This window comes from Dermacentor andersoni, chromosome 9, assembly GCF_023375885.2.
Source record: "Dermacentor andersoni chromosome 9, qqDerAnde1_hic_scaffold, whole genome shotgun sequence".
Lineage (NCBI taxonomy): Eukaryota > Metazoa > Arthropoda > Arachnida > Ixodida > Ixodidae > Dermacentor > Dermacentor andersoni.
This window is the reverse complement of record NC_092822.1, coordinates 100,889,381-100,905,655: the sequence shown is the minus strand read 5'-3', so window position 1 is coordinate 100,905,655 and position 16,275 is coordinate 100,889,381.

Sequence of the window (16,275 nt, the reverse complement as noted above, 5' to 3'; positions counted from 1 at the left end):
CCTTGTCTTAACTGTAGTTCGGCCATGAGGCAAGTAATACTTAACTGCTGCTTGCTTCTACGGTGATCAGAAACGAATGTACCCGGGCATTTAAGCTTTTCGCCACTGCCAGAATGATACCACCAATTTTTATAATCAAGCTCTCGCCCTGCTCCTCATTACACGAAGGGCCGGCCTGTTACGTCGGCGGGTTTGCACAGGAAACAAACGCCATGAAACGCCACAACATGTCAAATGTATCGGAACGTCTTCGCCAACTTCAATCATAAGCATAGGTGTGTGTGTGTGTGTGTGTGTGTGTGTGTATACAAATACTTAAAAAGAAAACGCCAAAGCCGACAGTTTGCGACTTCCAGGCGGTTGCATGGGTAGATAAGCAGTGGTACTTTCTTCAAAACACTTTTCCTACCACACGTGTAGCGGCGAAAAACGCGAAATCATGCCACAGTTTTCATTTTTTGCGCCGTACGGGTAAAGCTCTAAAAGGAACCTTCACTTAAGCATTTAAATCTGGCAACTGATACATCAGAGCTGTGTGACTGAGTTACCCCGCCCTTCGGAAGCACTTGAGCACTGCTTGTTGGCTCGTAGCTTGCTCGCAACCAGAACGCAGCCGCTGTTAGAGCTGACTTTGAGAGCAGTCTCGCCTCGGTTTGAAAGAGTACCCTTATTTAATCTGTTATCACGTTTACAACCTGTATTCTTCCCGACGGTTCATCATTGCTATGCATAAGACAAGCTGTGCTTAGAGATAAGTGCCCCCCAGGCTGCGTTACAGCACCACGGCGTCAGATTGCACCCCTGTAGCTGAGCAAAGGCTCAGCTGACATTCGAGGCTGAGCCGTTATAACGTCGAGGGAAACAAAAATTAAGAATTACAGATTAAAAGAACAGGCATGTAAGCGATTGTCCATTCGAATGAGATATAGGCAAGGTAAACTTTTATGCTACAATTTTCGGTCATTACGTTCGAAAGCAAAACCAGGGCTCGGACACACTCTTCGTTCGATTTACAGTTGATAATCGAATACGACGGTTCATTTCACCAGCGCAAGAAGGCCGTTGCGGAATACATCTGAACAGTGTCGCTGAAAAATATTGACAGCGAGTTAAGTATCCTAACGGGATTACGTTATCAAAGCATTATGACTTCTCTAATTGGTTGCGTCCGCATAATTGACGTCATACATCGTCTCGTGTCCTTCACAACTTTACCTAATTCTGCCCTAGTCTAAGAACGACAGAAAGTTGAGAAAGTTGGAAAGGATTGGTAAGTCCAACCTTGCTTTAATTTGTACCAGCCAAAATCCGCCTTAATCCTTTTGCTCTCATTTGTACCAAATTTATTCCACCTTAATACCGGTTTATTCCACCTTAATCCACCTTAGTCTGTTTCAATGGTTCGTAAACAAGATTATTTATTCTTTTCTCACAACTTGTTCTAATTTTAATTCTGTGTTTCTACTGAAGTCATACGAGACGCTGATGATGTCGCTGATGCTGGTGTCTTTTGGTACCAGTCGTTGCCTACAACGCCAGATTTTCTGTCTCACGGGACTTATAATGCTGTCGCATTAATGAGTACGCCAGACATCGGGAACATTATCGGGTAACAAGCATCGGGTACTTCTGTATGCAGTGCTAGCTGTGCCACTGGATGTGACGCTCTTATTTCATTATATATTACATATTCATATCTTGTTCATCTCGCGGTCCCACTGAGATGGTTTAATGACGCTGCTAATGACCGTGAGACGTACTCGGGGTTGGATGCTATCCCGTTCCACTCTTAACGCGAAGCTTAAGCGTCCTCCAATTTATTTGGGCTCCCCCTCTGAATAGAAGTGTGTACACAATAGTATCGTGATCCGGCTGGGTTACATTTGCCGATTCGTTTCTCGGCTAACTGCGACTATCGATGCGGTAGAATGTGAAGAGCTGAGCAACATGATTGCGACGAATGGTTCACAACAATCAAAAAGTGATCAGTATATTTCGCGGTTCTTATTTTTTTTCGTTCCAAACATCCATTCTTACACCGCGTGATATGACAGACATAATACGCATTCTTGTTTCACTGTTACCGTGCGGTTTCTGTGCATACTTGTTATTGCGTTGCGATTTGATCGCCTCTTACGTACGTCTAAAATACCAACCGTTGCTTGAAGCGCTACAGACGCTTAGCGAGTTCAAATTACCTTTTGACGGCGTGCAATCGTGAGGAAGCCCTATCTATCGCTGCCTGCTGATGAGGCATCGTGGGTATGCCAAACGACTATCGCCGTAATCAACGAATCAATTGTTTCTCTCCATGAAGCAAAAGTTGGACTGCGAAAAGCAACCATTATGGTACGTGATAAACGAAAAAAGAAAAAAAAAGAAGCCGCTCATTCTAATCTGTCCTTGTTCGTCTGTCCACCCGAAGTGTACGAGACCCGAATAGGCTCGGTGGAGAAGCTACTTTGCTCTCGCGCGACCGAAGGATTCGTGCCTGGAGACAGCGTCATGCCGAACGTCTCCCAAGGACGGGTGCATCGTTTTCGGGACCACGTGGTCGCCGGCGTCAACTGGCGACCGACGCGGTTCGTCGACGAGGTGCCAAATTCACGTGTATGCGGCCTGTGCCGGATGATTCCAAGGCGGACGGTGCTGTTGCCGTGTTCGCACGCTCTGTGCCAATCCTGCCACGCAGCCACTCTCGAAGGGGGCGTCGGTCGGTGTCCGCTGGATCAAGTACAATTTGAAGAAGCGGAGTGCGTCGCTCATGACTTCCCTACCTCGAAAGCGAACACCTTGAAGGTGAGAAGAAAAAAAAAGGACAAACCTGTCTGGTGTTTCTGTTTGAAAACGTATGCATTATCAATAGTTTGGCTGCCGTATATCTGCAAGCCTGTAGCCTAACGATAACAGCGCCAGTTTTCCTATTTACAAACGGTAATATACTGATTCCCATCGAATTAATGTTCCTTTTGATTGTATATCACAGGTAACACGAAGGAAGAACACTAACTTACTCTGAAGAATCGTGTTAAATGTATGTTAGGAAATCAAAACTGTTTCTTGGTGTCACGGACAAAGAAAGAGAGAGAAGTCGAAAGGAAGGTAACATTTAGAAGCGTGTGACTTGATACCGAAGTGGCGACATTTTCATTTCGGTTGCAAAACCTAAGGAAACATTTGCTCTTCGTTTCATTCAGTTCTACTAAGTCACTTTCTTTAGAATAATTAAACGTGCTTTTGTTGAGTTTCGCACTGAAAGCGCAGCGTCAGTGTGTTCGTGTAAGGTTACATAGTGTATTGCAATGTACCAGCTCATGGCCCACCGCAAGAGTTCTCAGAAGTTTTTGGGGATGTTTCGAGTAGCGTTTCGGCGAAATGCCACTGGTATTTACCACTGAACAATTGACTCGGCTAAGCAGCAAAGACTTCACGTCTGGCTGGTAATCACTTGAAAAGAGCTTAGTAGTTATCTCAAGGATGGTACTGGGGTTGGAACGGTCACTTCCTACCCCCCTCTCAGAATAAAAAAAGAGTTACGAGGGACTGTTCTGTTTACAAGTCCCACATTCGTGGCCAAAAATAATTAAGTCGTTTTCACTGTGCATAATAACCAAGAAATTTTTGATGAGAGAGAAGAATTTAGATTTAGAATAATTTGGAGAGTACTAGTCATAATGGTACGGAGGTGAGAGACAATGAAGTGGGAGAAAACATAGCAGAAGGCAATATATATGTTAGTCTGGTTATTTGTGCCTTTCAAGTGGACGAAAATGAAAGTGGACAAGAAGACAACTTTTCCGAAATGGGAATCGAACCCACGTCCTTCCTCATAACGCGTGCAGTGCCTTATACCAATCACGCCACCCCTGCGCCATCTCTACGGCCAGTTTATTCGGTATTTGTGTACGCATTCCAGATTCCCCGCGGGAATGTTAACCAGCGCTGCCCAGGGAAAACGCGGCGGCTTTGGAGCATCCTTTTAAACCGTAGGCGTCACGTAGTACGCATAGTACGCACACTATAGAACAGGAAATTGACCCACAAACTCTTGCATCCTGTCTCGACACATCAAGGCTACAAAATGTCGAGTCCCTTGAGAGGATCATGCAACACTAGCACACTGATTGAAGCCCTGAAAACTCGGCGTATCCGACTAAAGTTCGGCCGCCTCGCTAACGTGTACATAACCTTGCCGGCGCTATAAGGTAGTTCTTGCAGACGATCTCTCGTTAGCCATTTGGTAAGCAAAACGAGCTTAACCGACGTGAGGCAGCATCTCTCCGACGTCACCGGCAACACGTTCTTTACGTCAATCTCCGCGCCTACTGTCAGATTGCGTAGATATGCTCATGAAATTGTAAGTTTTTTTGTTTCTTTTCCTGTCAAGGTTTATTGCTGGAACGAGGACCGCGGCTGCGAGTTTGCGGGCACCATGGAAGACCTGCTGCGGCACTACGAGAACGAATGCACCTTACACACCGTCGAGGGTTTGCGGTGTGGCGGGGGAGTCCTGCACGGAGGTCTTCCAGCGCACTACGCGACCGGATGCACTGGCGGCCTTCCTCCCGAAGTCGCAAGGCAGTCGTGCTCCGAATCAACAGCACTGACGCATCGAGACTTGAGCAGAGCCCTGGAAGACCTCAAGTCGCTGCTGTATAACTCGTACCAGGACGAGCTGCTGCCGGCAGTTCAAAGTCAGATGAACGAGCTCACCGAGCAGGTCCGAGGCCAGGAGGCCAAGCTCGCCGAGATCAAGCGCGAGCTCAGGGCGCCTAAGCCCAACTTGAAGCTAGGGATGAACGAATACGCGAGGTTGGCGGTGTCCTCGGGCTTGTCGGACCAGCTTCCTGCGAGATGTGCACGAGGGAAACGCGGAGTTGCCACTGCGCACGGAGAAGGCCCTGGCGCTTCGAAAGTTGGAGCACTTCGCCCACTTGTCTCTCGAGACCCTGGAATACCTGCGTCAAAATCCCACACACCGCGGTCAGGCGCCAGTGATTGTGTCTTGCGAGCCTCTCCTGTCTTTCTGGGGTACGTGCCAGAGTTTAACGAAAGTACTGTCCACGGCACCAGTGTTTGCATAATCAGTTCCCGGAATGTGTTATGCGCTGTGCCTCGAAAGCGCTAACGAAATTTTTCTCTGCAAGGAGGACGACGTAAAGTTTGCCGAGGTTACGGTATGGCACACGAGGGACACCTATTTTACGGTTGCCGTCTGGAAGCGCAGCGAGCGTGAGGAGAGAGAGAAAGCGAGGAGAGCGAAGGCCGGGAGGTCAACCAGACGAGCGCCCGGTTTGCTCAGTTCTGAGTTCACTTTGGAGATTGAGTTTAACGGGCTGCTGTCGAATTCTCAGTGTGCGCTACGCGACTGGTGCGTCAATGTGCGCTGTCAGGGCCATGAGCGCGCCTTAAAAGGCCCCATTGAAGGTTCTTGCTTTTGCAAGCGCGGTAACGTCGCACCGGAGCATTTTCATTTTAACTTCGCTATAGACGGAGATCTTCTTAGAAGGGGTGGCTTTGTGATAGACGGAAATATGACGTTTGACATCCACCTAAAGTACTTGGATGCCGAGTCCTCAAGCACCTAATGCTCATCAGCACCGCGTGTGCTTCGTAGCGCTATGTTCCTTTTTTTTATTTCTTGCTTCGCATGTTTGCGATCCCACCTCTGCCAAGAATTTTTTCCGACTTTCCGCTAGTAAAGAAATCATGCTAAATTTTTTGTTTTATGGTTCTCATTATTGCCGAGCGAAAGAAAAGGTAATGTCTTTAAAACTTAGTTGACGATTATCCGCTTTCTTGCGTCATTGTTCACTTCTACAGGAGCTCCCATCTGCACATTTCAGCCGCGATACTAACCACCCCCTGCACATTTACATACGTCTTAGAAGGCTCCTGAACCACTCAACACATACCGAACGCACATCCAATAAAAACGCGTGTCGCGTACGGAATGTCATGACGATCGTCCTTGATGAATAAAGGTATCAATAAATAAATAAATACAGGTGTAAATAAATAATGATGTCATGACGATCGTCCTTGACGCCGCGTGTCGCATAAAAGCCACAAACTTGAAAGGCGACCCCTTTCTCCATTCGACTGTTCCGATGCCTTCGTCACACATCGTGACAACAGACGGGCCATGCGAGTGACGTCGTCACGGTAAAAGCTGTCGATTGGTCGAATGGTATGGCATGAGGGCGCGAACGTGACAACAGCTTGCTGTGCGTGTTCCGAGACAGCAGGCGGACTGGCCAGTTGCGCTGCCCAGATCCTTTTGTGAACCTTGCCTTGAGCCTGCTCAACAATCCCCCGTTGTCTTGGTAGAAAAATGGCCATAACAATGGTCACGCGCACGGGCTCCTTGACCGATCCCCTTTTATGAGTGCGTGCCATAGAATGGAACTTGCAATCGTCAACAGCACGCGGCGGTCATCTCGAAAGCAGTCGGCGATGGCACGATATGCACCACCCGCTCCTTGGCCGATTCCCCTCTTGTGGGTATGTGTGGAAAGACAAAGAACACGCGCCTTCAGCCGTGGAACGTCATGCACTTTATTTTTAGAAGCGGAGCAATTAAATATGAGTGATTTCTCAATCAAAGGAGCGTACAAGTTGAGAGTGAAACGATTGCATTTTAGAACATAGCTCTTCAGGAGCCCGTTACCTGGGTTGAGCGTTGGCGTCGTGGCTTGTCTTGTTTCTAAAGAGGGGCGCCTGCCCACTACTCGGGATCGGCCAAGAAGCAGTGGTTTAGAGTATATTTAGGATTAAAACAAGAGCTACATTTGCAAAGCTGATCGTGGATTAAAGAATTACAAGTTAGCAATTAGAAAAATATTGTTAAGAATTTAGGATAAATTAATTTAACATTAGAATGTGAAACAATAGGAATAAGTAATAATTTTAGAAATTGAGCAAGGCACTGTTTTGTTGCCTTTCTAATAAAATTGTAAGCTGCGAGAAATGCATCCCTATTGTTGGATCCCAGTGATAGTTGTCGAAATGAAACTTGTAAGTTTTATTCCACTTAAAAATCTGCGGCACGAGAGAAAGAAAAAAGCTCAATAGATTCATGTGCAGTGCAAAAGGGACATTGAGGGGACACAGTGAGACCAGACCTGTGGAAGTAAAAATTTTGGAAAGGAAACTTATTGTTATTCCACGAGAAACAAGGATGGTGGAATTCGGAAGACAATGTTAGAATAAATTTTGCGGAATTTTGCGATGTAGAGAAATTTCTGTACCTAGCTGCGTTTACACAATCTGATACGTCGGCAAAACAGATCGAGGGATGCTCGTGCGAGTGAATCAGCCATTTTATTCAGGTGCAACCCAAAATAATCCAGCAGGCAAACAAGTATACTTGCCCTAAGTTCGGCCGAAACCATCGAGCACAACACATCGAGCATCCCTCAGCGTAGCTGCACGAACGCACTCGTGCTACTGCTGGCGCGTTCGTCGTCGCCTGCTTCGTGCACAGCTGGCTCCGATGCCGCTCATTGTGCCAGCGTTCCCATACCGCCCCTGCCTCTGCGTAGAAGCTGACGGCACAGGCCCACTGTCAGTTAGTTGGTGCGGTGATTTCGGTCTCAAATAGCTTGCCTCACTATATCGCATATCTCTCTTTAACGATTTGCCTCAATATGTTGCGAAATGAGAACACGTATACAGCGTCGCTGAAATTTCCTATTAGGGAGTATCACAATCGCCGTGATTTTTTTATTCACGCATTTTGTACTGCGAGATGGCTCGAACCAAGATAAATACATTATCATTCGAAACTGCATTTAGCACATATTAAGTGGGCATAGTGGCCAGCATGTTCCAATAAACACTAAATTTCCTCACTGTTCCCTGTCTCTGAAAGAAGCAGCTATGTGACTACTAGTAACTACCGCTAAAAGTTGCTCAAGCTGTGTTTCTTCTGACGGATCTGACAACAGTCGGTGGTACAAACTTTGACAGAAAGGCGTTACTTGTATCTCTATCAATGACATAGCAACGGTACATGAAATGTGATCGAAGAATTATGTTGGCGCACGATTTCAGCATCACTACTCTTAACGTTCAGTAGATAATGTGATCGTGCTTTATCTGTTTTAGTCTAATAATAGCAATGTACGTGGACCAAGTGAATTGCGAAGAAATGTTTAGCCGAACTCTAGCCCGCAATTATAATCATTTTTAAATATATTTTACAGACCCCTAGAGGCATTATGTAAGGGGGGAGAGTAAGCTGACAGATAATAACATAATAATAAGAGAACATATATGACAACAAATACAAAAAACACAGGGTAAGAAATGCGCTAACATACAGGAATATAGTATTACAATATGTAGAAGGAATGAACCAAAGGATTCTATACACGACAGCTAATTCAAACAAAAAAAAAAAAATACTGCAGAGTAATATATAAACGATACAATCACAGGGCGAGCGGAACATTATTAGGCTATTACAACAGAGTATTTAACGCGTATTTACACGTTACTAATGGAAAAGGCACTGACAGAAACAATAGGTAATACGTTAGTTTGTGTACAGTTGTTAAAAAACGGGGTTGTTAGAAAAGGCCGAAAATTTTCTTGGTCCCTCTCAGAAGTTATGGTGTTTGGAAGGTCGTTCCAAAGGCGAATGGCCCTTGGAAGAGCGGTGGAACAGTTAAATTAATTAATCTTAACCGTAGATGCGCATGAAATTGAACCGATTGTACAAACGTTGTGACCTGCGATGAGGAGGTTCAAGATGCGCTTTGTTATGGACGTATTTATGAAATAAAGATAGCAGGGCTATATCACGACGATCATGCAAGGGCTGTAAGAGAAGTTGAGTTTAATTTGTGTTATCCTTTGATTATAGCCATAACAACGTGAAATAAAACGCGCAGCCCTATTCTGAACAGATTAGAGTTTTTCGATTAAATATTTCCGATGGGGAGACCAGATGGACGCAGCGTCTTCAAGCATAGGTTGAACAAATGTTGGGTAAGCCAGTTTACGAATATCCTTACTTGAATCATGTGATTGCGGCGTATGTACCCTAATTAGCTCGAAGAATTGGCGCATATCAATGCAGTGTGCGTTGACCACGAAATAGTCGAAGTTAGGTTAACACCAAGATACGTATATTGAGTATCATGCAAAATAGTGATGTTATGAATGTGATAAAAGCTTAGTTTTAGTATGCTGGCGGCTAAAAGGGAGAATTTTACTTTTATAAACGTTTAGGTTGATAAGCGAAGTGTTACACCAAAGAGAAATAAATTCTAGGTCTTTTTGGAGGTATGACCATCGACACCCTTGATGGAACCATAAAGAATGCAGTCGTCCGCAAAAATGTGCACGTGTGAAGAAATGTTATTCGGTAAGACATCAGTGTATATAAGAAATAATAACAGCCCAAGAACGCTGCCCAGTTGTAAACCTGAAGTAACGTGTGAAAGAGCAGAGGAAAAATTTCATCGGCAGCACATTCGCTAGTGACCGTCATGAAGGACGAACCGAGTGACACTGCTTTTATGTCATTTCCGGCTTGATTAGAAACTTGGTGCCCGTGCAACCCTGTCGTACTCGTGCAATTTGCTGACAAAATTTGTGAATGACTTGTGTTTACCTTTCGTCATTGGAAAGTGTGAAAAAACTTGGGAGAGCAAGAAATCTTGTGTTCGAACGCCACAGCTGCTCTTATCATGCCCATATTTAGAAAAAGTTCGGGTTGGCTTTCATTTTTAACGCGATTAGCATTCTTTGCTTACATTGGCCATTTTGAGCCTGCCGTTGTCATACCATCACCTTGAGCCGTCGTGTTCGTTTCGACATCGTTACCGAAGCTTTGCGATTCCACTCAAATTGCCGTCTTCGTCACACCATCATCGTCACACACTCATCGTCATCCTCTTGCCTCCATACAATTGTCGTGCCATTAGCTTCAATGCGTCGTCGCCATACGATCTTCGTCATGCATTCGTTGTCGTACCTTCGTGGTCGTACCTTCGTTGTCGTGCCATCGGGGTTGTCTTATCGTCGTCGTGCTAATGCAGTTATACCATCATCGTCGTGCTACTGTTGTCATCGTGGCGTCGTCACGCGTTAGGTTTGGCATCGTTATCACTTTATAAACGAAATCTCGCTGTCGTCATGCCGGCGTCGTCACAACGCCTTTGTCGTATCGGCAACGTCGTACTTTCTTCGTCGTTGCATCGCAATGGTGATGTCATTCAGTCGTGATTCTTACCCTTGTCACGCCAACGCCGTCACTATATGCATGACAGCTACTAAACAGCCGACGTCATGTACCCTTTGTCAAACCGTCGTCCTCATAACGTCGTGGTCGTGCCATCGTGGTCATTCCAACTTCGGCATCCGCTTGTCATCATTCCGTCCTCGGCATGCACTTGACATCCACTATCTTCATCCCCTCCATGTCACATGTCGCCGTCGTTATACCAGCACCATCATTCCACAATCGTCATGTCATTGTCGTCATGCCAACATCGTCACACCAGATCTGTCCCTCCGTTGACGTCATCCCTTTTTCCTCATTACACCGTCCTGACTGCGTCGTCATCATGCTCATATGGGACATTGGCAAGCAAGTGGCAATACCTATACCGGAAACGTCACATGTATCCGAAGCAATGGAGGCCTAATCGCACTACCGTCCACAGTCATGATGGGATGGGTTCTGCCGTAAATTTTTTGTGACTAGGCTTCAAGATGGTTCCGTGTTGCTCCTTCCTAGTCTTTTTTTTTTCCTTTTTCCTCCCTCCGTGTTTGGTGCTCATGTCCAGTGCGATTGACAGCAAAAAATGGATGTCAGCATTGTAACTGCTGCAAGCGCGCCTCTTCACTTGTGGCACGTAGTGTCATGGCCGAAACTATACTGTCCATTCCGTGGAACTGAGAGGACTTACGCAATTATCAACCACTAGCGCAACGTCCCGAAAACTAAAGAATCGGAACATTGAGCCAGACCGTCTGCGGTGATATCGTGAATCGTCGTTAAAGAGTGACATTACTTGAAGGGAAGTTTCTTTGTGCGCAATGTTAGCAGCGTCAGCTTTTCTTTAGGAATTCGCAAAGTGTGGCACCGGCCCATTTGGTAATTGATGCGCACACCATGCCAGACAGAAACGAGTTCTAACCTCAGATGCCAAAAACGGACGTGCACCCCCCATGCGCTTTTTCACAAACACATAAATGCGAAGTTCGATAATCCTTTAACTTCCGACTAAAACATTTTATCTCTAAGCGATATGCTTCTAGGTCTGCCAAGATCGCGCGTCATAGATATTTCTTTCTTTCAAGAAGTTGTGATGCACAGGAAGTACGGACCTTTCTTGTTTGTTTAAGACTATCGCGCCCACCCACTATTGTGCCCAGGGTGAAGGAGCGAAAATTGCGCAGTGTGGTATGCGCAGTAGCGAAAGAAACGGCGGCTCTGTTTATCTGTCCTTGTTATGTAAACCGACGCGCACGAGACCACCGAGTAGGTACGCAAGCTAGATCAGAAAGCCCGTCCGCTCATGTGCGAGCGCTGGATTCGTGCCTGAAGACATCGCCATTCCTTTTACTGGACAACGGTGGGTGCATCGTTTTCGCGGCCATACCATCGCGGGCGTCAACTAGCGACCAACGAGGTTCGTTGATGAGGTGCCGAATTCACGTGTATGCGGCCTCTGCCGCATGATCTCGAAACGGACAATACTGCTGCCATGCTCGCACATTCTGTGCCATTCCTGCCACGGAGCCTGTTCCCAAGGGAACACTGGGCAGTGTCCCTTGGACCAAGGGCCATTCCAGGAAGCGGAATGCTTCGGTGTCGACTTACCTGCCAGGAAAGCTAACAGCCTGAAGGTGAGGAAGAAAAAAAAGATGGTGTAGGTGCTACGCACTGTGGGAATCGATGTTATGCGAAGTATTTTGCAGGTGCCTGGCTACACAGTATTCTTTTGTGTTCCGCAAAGCGATAGCTGGTGTATCAACGTGTTTGTGTAAATTTAGTATTTGTGTGTGGGTTGTGGGCCTACGTTTGTGTGACTACAGCAGCACGACGACAACCACGTTGAAGAAGATTGTAGTACTTCAAGAGTATGGTCTCTACGTCGGCCTTTCGACGCGAGCTCACGACATGACGCTTGTTGGATTCTACGTGGTGTAGTGCAAGACCGCAGGTTAAAAACAGATTGTGACGTCATCAGCGACTGCGTGCGATACCGCCATACGTACCTCTCGCTATGTCAAGCGGTGTACATTTAACCGACGATGGCATATGTACTTCGGTTCGGCGAAGAAATGTTTGAACGCGAATAACTTGGACGTTCATGAACTGGGTATACCGTTCCACAGTTTGCACGCAGCGTAAGCTGCTAGGAAGAAAGTACTGGGGCAAGTGGGCCGGTCCCGAATAGCAGTCTAAAAACGGTGCCTCAAAGCGTGAGCTTTGACACAAAAAGCAGACGAGAAAGTTTCTCACGCGTCGAGTGTTACAGAAGCTGAGCCGTGCCCCCATCAGCCACCAAACCAATGCTGGGTGGTTTCGGAGCGATAGCGGTAGGCGTGCGATCGTGGATGACAGTAAGTATATATATATATATATATATATATATATATATATATATATATATAAGGGAGGCTAAAAAGGCACTTGGCTAGCTACTAGCTACCTTGTTACCTACTTATCATCCACCAAGTTCGAAGAGTAAGGCAAAGAATGCAGCAGAGCAAACACCAATAAAAATAAAAGGGTTTCTGTTGTTCTTTTGCGAAAATCTACATTCGCATTAGTTGCAGCAGTGCCTATCTACACGCATATTACTAAAAGTGTGGCCGTCTTTGTATCGCGGTATTCTTTTTCATTGTCTATATAAAATAACACTATAGGACACACTCACACACATAATCACTCTAGACTCATGCGAGTAACCTAATTGTCATTAATGTATTATTGTGACAGGCAAAAGAGGGTGAAGCAGCAGTGCTTTCAAATATTGGCGTCACGTTGACGCTCCGGCATTGTTGCTTCGGGGCGAAATTCAAGGGAAACATTTCATCGTTATTTCATTTAGTGCAATTCATGACTTCATCTGGAAACATCAGACTTCCATTTTTTCAAGTTCCCGCCGAAGCCTGTGCGTCAGCAAGTCAGTGTAACGTCACATATTTCAATATATTAATACAAAAGTCGCCGCCTGAGTTTTCTAGAAGCTTATGGTGGAGCTTCCAGTAGAGTTACAGCGAAGTGTCGTCATTTCATACTAATAAACAATTAACTAGACCTTAGCAGTAACGGCTCACGTATTGCTGGAGCGATAATTTAGGAGCGGTGTAACGGGTCATGTCTTGTTTTACTGTAATCACAGTTAAGCTTTAAAAACCGGGTTTGCCTTGTCCATCCATCAGATCGTCCGTCCATTCCGTTACGCTCACAACAACTGTTGCCGCCATCGACGTCAATTTTTCGCCATTAGGCCGCCGGCTGAGCCTGAGTGTCGCCACGAAGAGCTCTCGTTGCACTATCGACTTTAATATATTATTACGATATTATCGGTAGATAGCCGAGAGACGAGCCGCCGCGAGAACGGCGACGAGGTGGGCCTGTGCCCTTGGCGCGAGAAAATGTCGGCATGGCGCTCTGGCTCCAGTCCAGTGTAAATAGCTTGTAAATAGCCTCTTCCGTCTGTATCTTTCCACACGTAACATTCTGGTGGAGGTGAGCGATCCCCGTCCTCGCCACGGAACTCCGGAGTAGTCGGTACGTCGAGCTTGTCACCATGCCTCCCGGTGACGAGACCACCTCTGCAACGGCTTCGGCTTATCCAACTGCTCCCGTCGTCACGGTTGCCCAACATCGCGACCCTGGTGTGTTCTCTGGCCTGGAGGGACATGACGTTGACGAATGGATCAAGCCATATGAACATGCCAGCGTTAATAACAGGTGGGACCCAACGATCATGCTCGCCAATGTCATCTTTTATCTCGGCGGCACCCCACGCGTGTGGCACCTGACGCATGACGACGAGATAACCAGTTGGGACAATTTCAAAGAAAAGCTCGGGGAACTTTTCGGCGACCCCAATGGCCGCAAGGTTGCCGCGAGAAAGGCTCTTGCGTCTCGTGTTCAGACATCTACAGAGCCGTACCTTTCATGCATCCTCGACGTCTTGGCTCCATGCCGAAAAGCTGACGACGCTATGTCTGAAGCTGATAAAGTGTCACATGTGCTAAAGGGCATCGCCGACGACGCTTTCAAGTTCCTTGTTTTCGGCAACGTCTCGACAATCGACGCTATCATTAAAGAATGCCGTCGCCTTGAACAGGCTAAGAGCCGCCGTATGACACACCACATCACGCGGCTACCCAACACTGCTGCTACGTCGACATGTGAGGGTCGACCACGTCAGGCTACCACCTGTGACGACGTCACCTGTATTGTTCGCCGCGAGGTCGAGGCCGCCTGTCCGCCAGCTTTCGATTACGGCGATCTGGCCCTTGCGCCATAAAACCCCATACATCATCATCCGCCAGCTTTCGCCGCGACGCCTCCCGATCCGCCAGCAACCACGATTGTGATGATTCAGGCTGTAGTCGGATAGGAATTTGAGAACATGGGTCTGAACTCCGTGTGTACAATGTCTCAACCCAACGTTTTCCAGTTCTCTACCGACCCTCCTCGTCCCCGACAATCCTTTTCTGCCATAACTCGCACAACCCGCCCGAATTGCGTACCCCTGATGACAGGCCGATCTGCTTCCACTGCTGTCCATCGGCCACGTCGCTCGTCACTGCCGCAACCGATGGCCACCACCTCCTCGGACATACGCCGCCACTTCTTCGCGCACTTTTGGACCTTCTGTTCCCTATGCCACCCGCCATGAATCCACTGTTGCTGATGCCCCTGCTGCAAACCTTCGCTACAGCCGCTCGCCCTCACCTCGACGCCATCAGTCTCGTTCGCCCTAACCCCGCCGCTTCTCTTCGCCGCCTATCGCCTCCCGGACCCAGCCGGAAAACTAGGCACTGCAGCTTCTGGAGGTGAAGCTGCGTTGTCGACCCTGCCCTCAAATCCTCTGCTCACGTTACCAACGAACCAAAACCTTCTTGACGTTGACGGCTATCCTGTCACTGCACTCATCGATACAGGCGCACATCTTTCTATTACGAGTGCTGCTTTTCGACGACGACTCAAAAACCTCCTCACCCCAGCGTCGGCACGCGTCGTCCGCGTTGCGGATGGCGGTACTGTGCCTATTATCGGCATGTGTACGGCACGAGTCTGTATTGCCGGCCGCCACACCCCTGTCCTCTTCACCGTGATTGCTCATTGCCCCCCCCCGCCCCCGACCTAATTCTCGGCCTCGACATTCTCTCCGCGCATTCTGCCCTTATTGACTGCTCTGCCAGTACCCTTCGCCTTGAGTTGCCGATTCTCGCAGCACCTTCTGACGCACCCCAGTGCCGCCAACGCCCCACCGGCTTTATTCGCCTGCCGCCAAAATCAATAGCCTATATTGAACTCTTGTCTTCCCCACCAGTCCCTGATGGCGAGTACCTCGTCACTCCTCTGCCCGACATTCCGCTACAGTATGACGCTACCGTGCCTCACAGTATACTTACTATTACTGCGAACCGCATTCGCATACCGGTCTTTAACTTTGGATTGGCAAAGCAAATTCTACCGCAAGGTATTTGCCTTGCCAACGTTGATTGTCTCGGCGACCATCACGTGGCAGCGTTATCAACCGATGCTTCTTGCGAGCTTAGCAGGCCCATCGTGCCAGCCTCGGCCGCCGATCCCAAGATACAGGAAATGGTTGCGACGGACCTGTCTTCTGCGCAGGCTGAAGACCTTTACCAAGTATTATCGTCCTACAGAGATATTTTCCACTTCGACGATCGCCCTTTAGGCCAGATGCTCGCGGTCAAGCATCGGATTCTTACTGGCGATGCTACTCGTATTCACCGACGACCGTATCGAGTTTCTGCGTCGGAACGCCGAGTAATTCAAAGCGAAGACAACAAAATGCTAGACAAAAACATCATTGAGCCTTCTTCGAGTCCCTGGGCGTCACCTGTAGTGTTGGTTAAGAAAGATGGCACGTGGCGCTTCTGTGTGGACTACCGCCATCTGAACAACATTACTAAGAAGGACGTCTACCCGCTCCCACGTATAGACGATGCCCTTGACTGCCTCCAAGGTTCCAGCTATTTCTCTTCTATCGATCTTCGTTCTGGATACTGGCAGATTGCTGTTGACGATATGGACAG